The sequence below is a fragment of the Pleuronectes platessa genome, chromosome 7 (assembly GCF_947347685.1).
Source record: "Pleuronectes platessa chromosome 7, fPlePla1.1, whole genome shotgun sequence".
Lineage (NCBI taxonomy): Eukaryota > Metazoa > Chordata > Actinopteri > Pleuronectiformes > Pleuronectidae > Pleuronectes > Pleuronectes platessa.
This window is the reverse complement of record NC_070632.1, coordinates 29,449,782-29,465,156: the sequence shown is the minus strand read 5'-3', so window position 1 is coordinate 29,465,156 and position 15,375 is coordinate 29,449,782.

Genomic DNA, 15,375 nt, shown 5'->3' with positions numbered 1-15,375 from the left:
CCAACCCTAAGTTCGGAAAAAATGCCTAGAAATTTCTCACTCTATGTTTTAGGTAAAACAATACATGGGACACTTGTAGGCACTTTACATAATAGAAAGAATGCCTAGAAATGTCCCAAATGTTTTGTTAGGGAAAAATACAGTACATGGGAGAACAAATTCACAAGCACCAGCCAAGCCTGGGGAGCCACTCTAAAGCCCAACCCTGAGTGCTGAAAAATGCCTAGAAATGTCTCACTCTTAGTGTTATTACAAAAAATGACATGGGACACTTGTAGGCACTTTACATAATAGAAAGAATGCCTAGAAATGTCCCAAATGTTTTGTTAGGGAAAAATACAGTACATGGGAGAACAAATTCTCAAGCACCAGCCAAGCCTGGGGAGCCACTCTAAAGCCCAACCCTGAGTGCTGAAAAATGCCTAGAAATTTCTCACTCTTTGTTTTAGGTAAAACAATACATGGGACACTTGTAGGCACTTTACATAATAGAAAGAATGCCTAGAAATGTCCCAAATGTTTTGTTAGGGAAAAATACAGTACATGGGAGAACAAATTCTCAAGCACCAGCCAATCCTGGGGAGCCACTCTAAAGCCCAGCCCTGAGTGCCGAATAGCCTGGAAATGTCTCACTCTTAGTGTTATTACAAAAAATGACATGGGACACTTGTAGGCACTTTACATAATAGAAAGAATGCCTAGAAATGTCCAAAATGTTTTGTTAGGGAAAAATACAGTACATGGGAGAACAAATTCTCAAGCACCAGCCAAGCCTGGGGAGCCACTCTAAAGCCCAACCCTGAGTGCTGAAAAATGCCTATAAATGTCTCACTCTTAGTGTTATTTTAAAAAATGACATGGGACACTTGTAGGCACTTTCGTTATAGCAAGAATGACAAGAAATGTACCAAATGTTTTGTTAGGGAAAAATACAGTACATGGTAGAACAAATTCTCAACCACCAGCCAAGCCTGGGGAGCCACTCTAAAGCCCAACCCTGAGTGCTGAAAAATGCCTATAAATGTCTCACTCTTAGTGTTATTAAAAAAAATAGATGGGACACTTGTAGGCACTTTACATTATAGCAAGAATGCCTATAAATGTCCCAAATGTTTTGTTAGGGAAAAATACAATACATGGTAGAAAAAATTCTCAACCACCAGCCAATCCTGGGGAGCCACTCTAAAGCCCAACCCTGAGTGCCGAAAAATGCCTGGAAATGTCTCACTCTTAGTGTTATTAAAAAAAAGGACATGGGACACTTGTAGGCACTTTACATTATAGCAAGAATGCCTAGAAATGTCCCAAATGTTTTGTTAGGGAAAAATACAGTACATGGTACAACAAATTCTCAAGCACCAGCCAAGCCTGGGTTGCCACTCTAAAGCCCAACCCTAAGTTCGGAAAAAATGCCTAGAAATTTCTCACTCTTTGTTTTAGGTAAAACAATACATGGGACACTTGTAGGCACTTTACATAATAGAAAGAATGCCTAGAAATGTCCCAAATGTTTTGTTAGGGAAAAATACAGTACATGGGAGAACAAATTCTCAAGCACCAGCCAATCCTGGGGAGCCACTCTAAAGCCCAACCCTGAGTGCCGAATAGCCTGGAAATGTCTCACTCTTAGTGTTATTAAAAAAAATGACATGGGACACTTGTAGGTACTTTACATAATAGAAAGAATGCCTAGAAATGTCCCAAATGTTTTGTTAGGGAAAAATACAGTACATGGGAGAACAAATTCTCAAGCACCAGCCAATCCTGGGGAGCCACTCTAAAGCCCAACCCTGAGTGCCGAATAGCCTGGAAATGTCTCACTCTTAGTGTTATTTAAAAAAATGACATGGGACACTTGTAGGCACTTTATACTATAGCAAGAATGCCTAGAAATGTCCCAAATCTTTTGTTAGGGAAAAATACAGTACATGGTAGAACAAATTCTCAACCACCAGCCAAGCCTGGGTAGCCACTCTAAAGCCCAATCCTGAGTTCTGAAAAAAATGCTTAGAAATGTCTCACTCTTTGTTTTAGGTAAAAAAATGACATGGGACACTTGTAGACACTTAACATTATAGCAAAAATGCATAGAAATGTCCCACACATTTTGTTAGGGAAAAAATGAAATACATGGTAGAACAAATTCTCAACCACCAGCCAAGCCTGGGGAGCCACTCTAAAGCCCAACCCTGAGTGCCGAAAAATGCCTGGAAATGTCTCACTCTTAGTGTTATTAAAAAAAAGGACATGGGTCACTTGTAGGCACTTTACATTATAGCAAGAATGCCTAGAAATGTCCAAAATGTTTTGTTAGGGAAAAATACAGTACATGGTACAACAAATTCTCAAGCACCAGCCAAGCCTGGGGAGCCACTCTAAAGCCCAACCCTAAGTTCGGAAAAAATGCCTAGAAATTTCTCACTCTATGTTTTAGGTAAAACAATACATGGGACACTTGTAGGCACTTTACATAATAGAAAGAATGCCTAGAAATGTCCCAAATGTTTTGTTAGGGAAAAATACAGTACATGGGAGAACAAATTCACAAGCACCAGCCAAGCCTGGGGAGCCACTCTAAAGCCCAACCCTGAGTGCTGAAAAATGCCTAGAAATGTCTCACTCTTAGTGTTATTACAAAAAATGACATGGGACACTTGTAGGCACTTTACATAATAGAAAGAATGCCTAGAAATGTCCCAAATGTTTTGTTAGGGAAAAATACAGTACATGGGAGAACAAATTCTCAAGCACCAGCCAAGCCTGGGGAGCCACTCTAAAGCCCAACCCTGAGTGCTGAAAAATGCCTAGAAATTTCTCACTCTTTGTTTTAGGTAAAACAATACATGGGACACTTGTAGGCACTTTACATAATAGAAAGAATGCCTAGAAATGTCCCAAATGTTTTGTTAGGGAAAAATACAGTACATGGGAGAACAAATTCTCAAGCACCAGCCAATCCTGGGGAGCCACTCTAAAGCCCAGCCCTGAGTGCCGAATAGCCTGGAAATGTCTCACTCTTAGTGTTATTTCAAAAAATGACATGGGACACCTGTAGGCACTTTACATAATAGAAACAATGCCTAGAAATGTCCCAAATGTTTTGTTAGGGAAAAATACAGTACATGGGAGAACAAATTGTCAAGCACCAGCCAAGCCTGGGGAGCCACTCTAAAGCCCAACCCTGAGTGCTGAAAAATGCCTAGAAATGTCTCACTCTTAGTGTTATTAAAAAAAATGACATGGGACACTTGTAGGTACTTTACATAATAGAAAGAATGCCTAGAAATGTCCCAAATGTTTTGTTAGGGAAAAATACAGTACATGGGAGAACAAATTCTCAAGCACCAGCCAATCCTGGGGAGCCACTCTAAAGCCCAACCCTGAGTGCTGAAAAATGCCTATAAATGTCTCACTATTAGTGTTATTAAAAAAAATAGATGGGACACTTGTAGGCACTTTACATTATAGCAAGAATGCCTATAAATGTCCCAAATGTTTTGTTAGGGAAAAATACAATACATGGTAGAAAAAATTCTCAACCACCAGCCAATCCTGGGGAGCCACTCTAAAGCCCAACCCTGAGTGCCGAAAAATGCCTGGAAATGTCTCACTCTTAGTGTTATTTAAAAAAAGGACATGGGACACTTGTAGGCACTTTACATTATAGCAAGAATGCCTAGAAATGTCCCAAATGTTTTGTTAGGGAAAAATACAGTACATGGTACAACAAATTCTCAAGCACCAGCCAAGCCTGGGGAGCCACTCTAAAGCCCAACCCTAAGTTCGGAAAAAATGCCTAGAAATTTCTCACTCTTTGTTTTAGGTAAAACAATACATGGGACACTTGTAGGCACTTTACATAATAGAAAGAATGCCTAGAAATGTCCCAAATGTTTTGTTAGGGAAAAATACAGTACATGGGAGAACAAATTCTCAAGCACCAGCCAAGCCTGGGGAGCCACTCTAAAGCCCAACCCTGAGTGCTGAAAAATGCCTAGAAATGTCTCACTCTTAGTGTTATTAAAAAAAATGACATGGGACACTTGTAGGTACTTTACATAATAGAAAGAATGCCTAGAAATGTCCCAAATGTTTTGTTAGGGAAAAATACAGTACATGGGAGAACAAATTCTCAAGCACCAGCCAATCCTGGGGAGCCACTCTAAAGCCCAGCCCTGAGTGCCGAATAGCCTGGAAATGTCTCACTCTTAGTGTTATTTCAAAAAATGACATGGGACACCTGTAGGCACTTTACATAATAGAAACAATGCCTAGAAATGTCCCAAATGTTTTGTTAGGGAAAAATACAGTACATGGGAGAACAAATTCTCAAGCACCAGCCAAGCCTGGGGAGCCACTCTAAAGCCCAACCCTGAGTGCTGAAAAATGCCTATAAATGTCTCACTATTACTGTTATTAAAAAAAATAGATGGGACACTTGTAGGCACTTTACATTATAGCAAGAATGCCTATAAATGTCCCAAATGTTTTGTTAGGGAAAAATACAATACATGGTAGAAAAAATTCTCAACCACCAGCCAATCCTGGGGAGCCACTCTAAAGCCCAACCCTGAGTGCCGAAAAATGCCTGGAAATGTCTCACTCTTAGTGTTATTAAAAAAAAGGACATGGGACACTTGTAGGCACTTTACATTATAGCAAGAATGCCTAGAAATGTCCCAAATGTTTTGTTAGGGAAAAATACAGTACATGGTACAACAAATTCTCAAGCACCAGCCAAGCCTGGGTTGCCACTCTAAAGCCCAACCCTAAGTTCGGAAAAAATGCCTAGAAATTTCTCACTCTTTGTTTTAGGTAAAACAATACATGGGACACTTGTAGGCACTTTACATAATAGAAAGAATGCCTAGAAATGTCCCAAATGTTTTGTTAGGGAAAAATACAGTACATGGGAGAACAAATTCTCAAGCACCAGCCAAGCCTGGGGAGCCACTCTAAAGCCCAACCCTGAGTGCTGAAAAATGCCTATAAATGTCTCACTATTAGTGTTATTAAAAAAAATAGATGGGACACTTGTAGGCACTTTACATTATAGCAAGAATGCTTATAAATGTCCCAAATTTTTTGTTAGGGAAAAATACAATACATGGTAGAAAAAATTCTCAACCACCAGCCAATCCTGGGGAGCCACTCTAAAGCCCAACCCTGAGTGCCGAATAGCCTGGAAACGTCTCACTCTCAGTGTTATTTTAAAAAATGACATGGGACACTTGTAGGCACTTTATATTATAGCAAGAATGCCTAGAAATGTCCCAAATCTTTTATTAGGGAAAAATACAGTACATGGTAGAACAAATTCTCAACCACCAGCCAAGCCTGGGTAGCCACTCTAAAGCCCAACCCTGAGTTCTGAAAAAAATGCCTAGAAATGTCTCACTCTTTGTTTTAGGTAAAAAAATACATGGGACACTTGTAGACACTTAACATTATAGCAAAAATGCATAGAAATGTCCCACACATTTTGTTAGGGAAAAAATGAAATACATGGTAGAACAAATTCTCAACCACCAGCCAATCCTGGGGAGCCACTCTAAAGCCCAACCCTGAGTGCTGAAAAATGCCTATAAATGTCTCACTATTAGTGTTATTAAAAAAAATAGATGGGACACTTGTAGGCACTTTACATTATAGCAAGAATGCCTATAAATGTCCCAAATGTTTTGTTAGGGAAAAATACAATACATGGTAGAAAAAATTCTCAACCACCAGCCAATCCTGGGGAGCCACTCTAAAGCCCAACCCTGAGTGCCGAAAAATGCCTGGAAATGTCTCACTCTTAGTGTTATTTAAAAAAAGGACATGGGACACTTGTAGGCACTTTACATTATAGCAAGAATGCCTAGAAATGTCCCAAATGTTTTGTTAGGGAAAAATACAGTACATGGTACAACAAATTCTCAAGCACCAGCCAAGCCTGGGGAGCCACTCTAAAGCCCAACCCTAAGTTCGGAAAAAATGCCTAGAAATTTCTCACTCTTTGTTTTAGGTAAAACAATACATGGGACACTTGTAGGCACTTTACATAATAGAAAGAATGCCTAGAAATGTCCCAAATGTTTTGTTAGGGAAAAATACAGTACATGGGAGAACAAATTCTCAAGCACCAGCCAAGCCTGGGGAGCCACTCTAAAGCCCAACCCTGAGTGCTGAAAAATGCCTAGAAATGTCTCACTCTTAGTGTTATTAAAAAAAATGACATGGGACACTTGTAGGTACTTTACATAATAGAAAGAATGCCTAGAAATGTCCCAAATGTTTTGTTAGGGAAAAATACAGTACATGGGAGAACAAATTCTCAAGCACCAGCCAATCCTGGGGAGCCACTCTAAAGCCCAGCCCTGAGTGCCGAATAGCCTGGAAATGTCTCACTCTTAGTGTTATTTCAAAAAATGACATGGGACACCTGTAGGCACTTTACATAATAGAAACAATGCCTAGAAATGTCCCAAATGTTTTGTTAGGGAAAAATACAGTACATGGGAGAACAAATTCTCAAGCACCAGCCAAGCCTGGGGAGCCACTCTAAAGCCCAACCCTGAGTGCCGAAAAATGCCTGGAAATGTCTCACTCTTAGTGTTATTTAAAAAAAGGACATGGGACACTTGTAGGCACTTTACATTATAGCAAGAATGCCTAGAAATGTCCCAAATGTTTTGTTAGGGAAAAATACAGTACATGGTACAACAAATTCTCAAGCACCAGCCAAGCCTGGGGAGCCACTCTAAAGCCCAACCCTAAGTTCGGAAAAAATGCCTAGAAATTTCTCACTCTTTGTTTTAGGTAAAACAATACATGGGACACTTGTAGGCACTTTACATAATAGAAAGAATGCCTAGAAATGTCCCAAATGTTTTGTTAGGGAAAAATACAGTACATGGGAGAACAAATTCTCAAGCACCAGCCAAGCCTGGGGAGCCACTCTAAAGCCCAACCCTGAGTGCTGAAAAATGCCTAGAAATGTCTCACTCTTAGTGTTATTAAAAAAAATGACATGGGACACTTGTAGGTACTTTACATAATAGAAAGAATGCCTAGAAATGTCCCAAATGTTTTGTTAGGGAAAAATACAGTACATGGGAGAACAAATTCTCAAGCACCAGCCAATCCTGGGGAGCCACTCTAAAGCCCAGCCCTGAGTGCCGAATAGCCTGGAAATGTCTCACTCTTAGTGTTATTTCAAAAAATGACATGGGACACCTGTAGGCACTTTACATAATAGAAACAATGCCTAGAAATGTCCCAAATGTTTTGTTAGGGAAAAATACAGTACATGGGAGAACAAATTCTCAAGCACCAGCCAAGCCTGGGGAGCCACTCTAAAGCCCAACCCTGAGTGCTGAAAAATGCCTAGAAATGTCTCACTCTTAGTGTTATTTAAAAAAATGACATGGGACACTTGTAGGTACTTTACATAATAGAAAGAATGCCTAGAAATGTCCCAAATGTTTTGTTAAGGAAAAATACAGTACATGGGAGAACAAATTCTCAAGCACCAGCCAATCCTGGGGAGCCACTCTAAAGCCCAACCCTGAGTGCTGAAAAATGCCTATAAATGTCTCACTATTACTGTTATTAAAAAAAATAGATGGGACACTTGTAGGCACTTTACATTATAGCAAGAATGCCTATAAATGTCCCAAATGTTTTGTTAGGGAAAAATACAATACATGGTAGAAAAAATTCTCAACCACCAGCCAATCCTGGGGAGCCACTCTAAAGCCCAACCCTGAGTGCCGAAAAATGCCTGGAAATGTCTCACTCTTAGTGTTATTAAAAAAAAGGACATGGGACACTTGTAGGCACTTTACATTATAGCAAGAATGCCTAGAAATGTCCCAAATGTTTTGTTAGGGAAAAATACAGTACATGGTACAACAAATTCTCAAGCACCAGCCAAGCCTGGGTTGCCACTCTAAAGCCCAACCCTAAGTTCGGAAAAAATGCCTAGAAATTTCTCACTCTTTGTTTTAGGTAAAACAATACATGGGACACTTGTAGGCACTTTACATAATAGAAAGAATGCCTAGAAATGTCCCAAATGTTTTGTTAGGGAAAAATACAGTACATGGGAGAACAAATTCTCAAGCACCAGCCAAGCCTGGGGAGCCACTCTAAAGCCCAACCCTGAGTGCTGAAAAATGCCTATAAATGTCTCACTATTAGTGTTATTAAAAAAAATAGATGGGACACTTGTAGGCACTTTACATTATAGCAAGAATGCTTATAAATGTCCCAAATTTTTTGTTAGGGAAAAATACAATACATGGTAGAAAAAATTCTCAACCACCAGCCAATCCTGGGGAGCCACTCTAAAGCCCAACCCTGAGTGCCGAATAGCCTGGAAACGTCTCACTCTCAGTGTTATTTTAAAAAATGACATGGGACACTTGTAGGCACTTTATATTATAGCAAGAATGCCTAGAAATGTCCCAAATCTTTTATTAGGGAAAAATACAGTACATGGTAGAACAAATTCTCAACCACCAGCCAAGCCTGGGTAGCCACTCTAAAGCCCAACCCTAAGTTCGGAAAAAATGCCTAGAAATTTCTCACTCTTTGTTTTAGGTAAAACAATACATGGGACACTTGTAGGCACTTTACATAATAGAAAGAATGCCTAGAAATGTCCCAAATGTTTTGTTAGGGAAAAATACAGTACATGGTAGAACAAATTCTGAACCACTAGCCAAGCCTGGGGAGCCACTCTAAAGCCCAACCCTGAGTGCTGAAAAATGCCAATAAATGTCTCACTCTTAGTGTTATTAAAAAAAATAGATGGGACACTTGTAGGCACTTTACATTATAGCAAGAATGCCAAGAAATGTACCAAATGTTTTGTTAGGTAAAAATACAATAAATGGTAGAAAAAATTCTCCAGCACCAGCCAATCCTGGGGAGCCACTCTAAAGCCCAACCCTGAGTGCCGAATAGCCTGGAAATGTCTCACTCTTAGTGTTTTTAAAAAAAATGACATGGGACACTTGTAGGCACTTTACATAATAGAAAGAATGCCTAGAAATGTCCCAAATGTTTTGTTAGGGAAAAATACAGTACATGGGAGAACAAATTCTTAAGCACCAGCCAAGCCTGGGGAGCCACTCTAAAGCCCAACCCTGAGTGCTAAAAAATGCCTATAAATGTCTCACTCTTAGTGTTATTTTAAAAAATGACATGGGACACTTGTAGGCACTTTCGTTATAGCAAGAATGCCAAGAAATGTCCCAAATGTTTTGTTAGGGAAAAATACAGTACATGGTAGAACAAATTCTCAACCACCAGCCAAGCCTGGGGAGCCACTCTAAAGCCCATCCCTGAGTGCTGAAAAATGCCTATAAATGTCTCACTCTTAGTGTTATTAAAAAAAATAGATGGGACACTTGTAGGCACTTTACATTATTGCAAGAATGCCTATAATTGTCCCAAATGTTTTGTTAGGGAAAAATACAGTACATGGGAGAACAAATTCTCAAGCACCAGCCAAGCCTGGGGAGCCACTCTAAAGCCCAACCCTGAGTGCTGAAAAATGCCTAGAAATGTCTCACTCTTAGTGTTATTAAAAAAAATGACATGGGACACTTGTAGGTACTTTACATAATAGAAAGAATGCCTAGAAATGTCCCAAATGTTTTGTTAGGGAAAAATACAGTACATGGGAGAACAAATTCTCAAGCACCAGCCAATCCTGGGGAGCCACTCTAAAGCCCAGCCCTGATTGCCGAATAGCCTGGAAATGTCTCACTCTTAGTGTTATTACAAAAAATGACATGGGACACTTGTAGGCAATTTACATAATAGAAAGAATGCCTAGAAATGTCCCAAATGTTTTGTTAGGGAAAAATACAGTACATGGGAGAACAAATTCTCAAGCACCAGCCAAGCCTGGGGAGCCACTCTAAAGCCCAACCCTGAGTGCTGAAAAATGGCTAGAAATGTCTCACTCATAGTGTTATTAAAAAAAATGACATGGGACACTTTTAGGTACTTTACATAATAGAAAGAATGCCTAGAAATGTCCCAAATGTTTTGTTAGGGAAAAATACAGTACATGGGAGAACAAATTCTCAAGCACCAGCCAATCCTGGGGAGCCACTCTAAAGCCCAACCCTGAGTGCTGAAAAATGCCTATAAATGTCTCACTCTTAGTGTTATTTAAAAAAATGACATGGGACACTTGTAGGCACTTTCGTTATAGCAAGAATGCCAAGAAATGTACCAAATGTTTTGTTAGGGAAAAATACAGTACATGGTAGAACAAATTCTCAACCACCAGCCAAGCCTGGGGAGCCACTCTAAAGCCCATCCCTGAGTGCTGAAAAATGCCTATAAATGTCTCACTCTTAGTGTTATTAAAAAAATAGATGGGACACTTGTAGGCACTTTACATTATAGCAAGAATGCCTATAAATGTCCCAAATGTTTTGTTAGGGAAAAATACAGTACATGGGAGAACAAATTCTCAAGCACCAGCCAAGCCTGGGGAGCCACTCTAAAGCCCAACCCTGAGTGCTGAAAAATGCCTAGAAATGTCTCACTCTTAGTGTTATTAAAAAAAATGACATGGGACACTTGTAGGTACTTTACATAATAGAAAGAATGCCTAGAAATGTCCCAAATGTTTTGTTAGGGAAAAATACAGTACATGGGAGAACAAATTCTCAAGCACCAGCCAATCCTGGGGAGCCACTCTAAAGCCCAGCCCTGAGTGCCGAATAGCCTGGAAATGTCTCACTCTTAGTGTTATTACAAAAAATGACATGGGACACTTGTAGGTACTTTACATAATAGAAAGAATGCCTAGAAATGTCCCAAATGTTTTGTTAGGGAAAAATACAGTACATGGGAGAACAACTTCTCAAGCACCAGCCAAGCCTGGGGAGCCACTCTAAAGCCCAACCCTGAGTGCTGAAAAATGCCTATAAATGTCTCACTATTAGTGTTATTAAAAAAAATAGATGGGACACTTGTAGGCACTTTACATTATAGCAAGAATTTCTATAAATGTCCCAAATGTTTTGTTATGGAAAAATTCAATACATGGTAGAAAAAATTCTCAACCACCAGCCGATCCTGGGGAGCCACTCTAAAGCCCAACCCTGAGTGCCGAATAGCCTGGAAATGTCTCACTCTTAGTGTTATTAAAAAAAATGACATGGGACACTTGTAGGCACTTTCGTTATAGCAAGAATGCCAATAAATGTACCAAATGTTTTGTTAGGGAAAAATACAGTACATGGTAGAACAAATTCTGAACCACCAGCCAAGCCTGGGGAGCCACTCTAAAGCCCAACCCTGAGTGCTGAAAAATGCCTAGAAATGTCTCACTCTTAGTGTTATTAAAAAAAATGACATGGGACACTTGTAGGTACTTTACATAATAGAAAGAATGCCTAGAAATGTCCCAAATGTTTTGTTAGGGAAAAATACAGTACATGGGAGAACAACTTCTCAAGCACCAGCCAAGCCTGGGGAGCCACTCTAAAGCCCAACCCTGAGTGCTGAAAAATGCCTATAAATGTCTCACTATTAGTGTTATTAAAAAAAATAGATGGGACACTTGTAGGCACTTTACATTATAGCAAGAATGCCTATAAATGTCCCAAATGTTTTGTTATGGAAAAATTCAATACATGGTAGAAAAAATTCTCAACCACCAGCCAATCCTGGGGAGCCACTCTAAAGCCCAACCCTGAGTGCCGAATAGCCTGGAAATGTCTCACTCTTAGTGTTATTAAAAAAAATGACATGGGACACTTGTAGGCACTTTCGTTATAGCAAGAAAGCCAATAAATGTACCAAATGTTTTGTTAGGGAAAAATACAGTACATGGTAGAACAAATTCTGAACCACCAGCCAAGCCTGGGGAGCCACTCTAAAGCCCAACCCTGAGTGCTGAAAAATGCCAATAAATGTCTCACTCTTAGTGTTATTAAAGAAAATAGAAGGGACACTTGTAGGCACTTTACATTATAGCAAGAATGCCAAGAAATGTACCAAATGTTTTGTTAGGTAAAAATACAATAAATGGTAGAAAAAATTCTCCAGCACCAGCCAATCCTGGGGAGCCACTCTAAAGCCCAACCCTGAGTGCCGAATAGCCTGGAAATGTCTCACTCTTAGTGTTATTAAAAAAAATGACATGGGACACTTGTAGGCACTTTACATAATAGAAAGAATGCCTAGAAATGTCCCAAATGTTTTGTTAGGGAAAAATACAGTACATGGGAGAACAAATTCTCAAGCACCAGCCAAGCCTGGGGAGCCACTCTAAAGCCCAACCCTGAGTGTTCTGAAAAATGCCTATAAATGTCTAACTCTTAGTCTTATTAAAAAAATGACATGGGACACTTGTTGGCACTTTCGTTACAGCACACTTGTAGGCACTTTCGTTATAGCAAGAATGCCAAGAAATGTACCAAATGTTTTGTTAGGGAAAAATACAGTACATGGTAGAACAAATTCTGAACCCCCAGCCAAGCCTGGGGAGCCACTCTAAAGCCCAACCCTGAGTGCTGAAAAATGCCAATAAATGTCTCACTCTAAGTGTTATTAAAAAAAATGACATGGGACACTTGTAGGCACTTTCGTTATAGCAAGAATGCCAAGAAATGTACCAAATGTTTTGTTAGGGAAAAATACAGTACATGGTAGAACAAAATCTCAAGCACCAGCCAAGCCTGGGGAGCCACTCTAAAGCCCAACCCTGAGTGCTGAAAAATGCCTATAAATGTCTCACTCTTAGTGTTATTTAAAAAAATGACATGGGACACTTGTAGGCACTTTCGTTATAGCAAGAATGCCAAGAAATGTACCCAATGTTTTGTTAGGGAAAAATACAGTACATGGTAGAACAAATTCTCAACCACCAGCCAAGCCTGGGGAGCCACTCTAAAGCCCAACCCTGAGTGCTGAAAAATGCCTATAAATGTCTCACTCTTAGTGTTATTAAAAAAAATAGATGGGACACTTGTAGGCACTTTACATTATAGCAAGAATGCCTATAAATTTCCCAAATGTTTTGTTAGGGAAAAATACAATACATGGTAGAAAAAATTCTCAACCACCAGCCAATCCTGGGGAGCCACTCTAAAGCCCAGCCCTGAGTGCCGAATAGCCTGGTGATGTCTCACTCTTAGTGTTATTACAAAAAATGACATGGGACACTTGTAGGCACTTTACATAATAGAAAGAATGCCTAGAAATGTCCCAAATGTTTTGTTAGGGAAAAATACAGTACATGGGAGAACAAATTCTCAAGCACCAGCCAAGCCTGGGGAGCCACTCTAAAGCCCAACCCTGAGTGCTGAAAAATGCCTAGAAATGTCTCACTCTTAGTGTTATTAAAAAAAATAGATGGGACACTTGTAGGCACTTTACATTATAGCAAGAATGCCTATAAATGTCCCAAATGTTTTGTTAGGGAAAAATACAGTACATGGGAGAACAAATTCTCAAGCACCAGCCACGCCTGGGGAGCCACTCTAAAGCCCAACCCTGAGTGCTGAAAAATGCCTAGAAATGTCTCACTCTTAGTGTTATTAAAAAAAATGACATGGGACACTTGTAGGTACTTTACATAATAGAAAGAATGCCTAGAAATGTCCCAAATGTTTTGTTAGGGAAAAATACAATACATGGTAGAAAAAATTCTCAACCACCAGCCAATCCTGGGGAGCCACTCTAAAGCCCAACCCTGAGTGCTGAAAAATGCCTATAAATGTCTCACTCTTAGTGTTATTTAAAAAAATGACATGGGACACTTGTAGGCACTTTCGTTATAGCAAGAATGCCAAGAAATGTACCAAATGTTTTGTTAGGGAAAAATACAGTACATGGTAGAACAAATTCTCAACCACCAGCCAAGCCTGGGGAGCCACTCTAAAGCCCATCCCTGAGTGCTGAAAAATGCCTATAAATGTCTCACTCTTAGTGTTATTAAAAAAAATAGATGGGACACTTGTAGGCACTTTACATTATAGCAAGAATGCCTATTAATGTCCCAAATGTTTTGTTAGGGAAAAATACAGTACATGGGAGAACAAATTCTCAAGCACCAGCCACGCCTGGGGAGCCACTCTAAAGCCCAACCCTGAGTGCTGAAAAATGCCTAGAAATGTCTCACTCTTAGTGTTATTAAAAAAAATGACATGGGACACTTGTAGGTACTTTACATAATAGAAAGAATGCCTAGAAATGTCCCAAATGTTTTGTTAGGGAAAAATACAGTACATGGTAGAACAAATTCTCAACCACCAGCCAAGCCTGGGGAGCCACTCTAAAGCCCAACCCTGAGTGCTGAAAAATGCCTATAAATGTCTCACTCTTAGTGTTATTAAAAAAAATAGATGGGACACTTGTAGGCACTTTACATTATAGCAAGAATGCCTATAAATGTCCCAAATGTTTTGTTAGGGAAAAATACAGTACATGGTAGAACAAATTCTCAACCACCAGCCAAGCCTGGGGAGCCACTCTAAAGCCCAACCCTGAGTGCTGAAAAATGCCTATAAATGTCTCACTCTTAGTGTTATTAAAAAAAATAGATGGGACACTTGTAGGCACTTTACATTATAGCAAGAATGCCTATAAATGTCCCAAATGTTTTGTTAGGGAAAAATACAATACATGGTAGAAAAAATTCTCAACCACCAGCCAATCCTGGGGAGCCACTCTAAAGCCCAGCCCTGAGTGCCGAATAGCCTGGAAATGTCTCACTCTTAGTGTTATTAAAAAAAATGACATGGGACACTTGTAGGTACTTTACATAATAGAAAGAATGCCTAGAAATGTCCCAAATGTTTTGTTAGGGAAAAATACAGTACATGGGAGAACAACTTCTCAAGCACCAGCCAAGCCTGGGGAGCCACTCTAAAGCCCAACCCTGAGTGCTGAAAAATGCCTATAAATGTCTCACTATTAGTGTTATTAAAAAAAATAGATGGGACACTTGTAGGCACTTTACATTATAGCAAGAATGCCTATAAATGTCCCAAATGTTTTGTTATGGAAAAATTCAATACATGGTAGAAAAAATTCTCAACCACCAGCCAATCCTGGGGAGCCACTCTAAAGCCCAACCCTGAGTGCCGAATAGCCTGGAAATGTCTCACTCTTAGTGTTATTTAAAAAAATGACATGGGACACTTGTAGGCACTTTCGTTATAGCAAGAAAGCCAATAAATGTACCAAATGTTTTGTTAGGGAAAAATACAGTACATGGTAGAACAAATTCTGAACCACCAGCCAAGCCTGGGGAGCCACTCTAAAGCCCAACCCTGAGTGCTGAAAAATGCCAATAAATGTCTCACTCTTAGTGTTATTAAAGAAAATAGAAGGGACACTTGTAGGCACTTTACA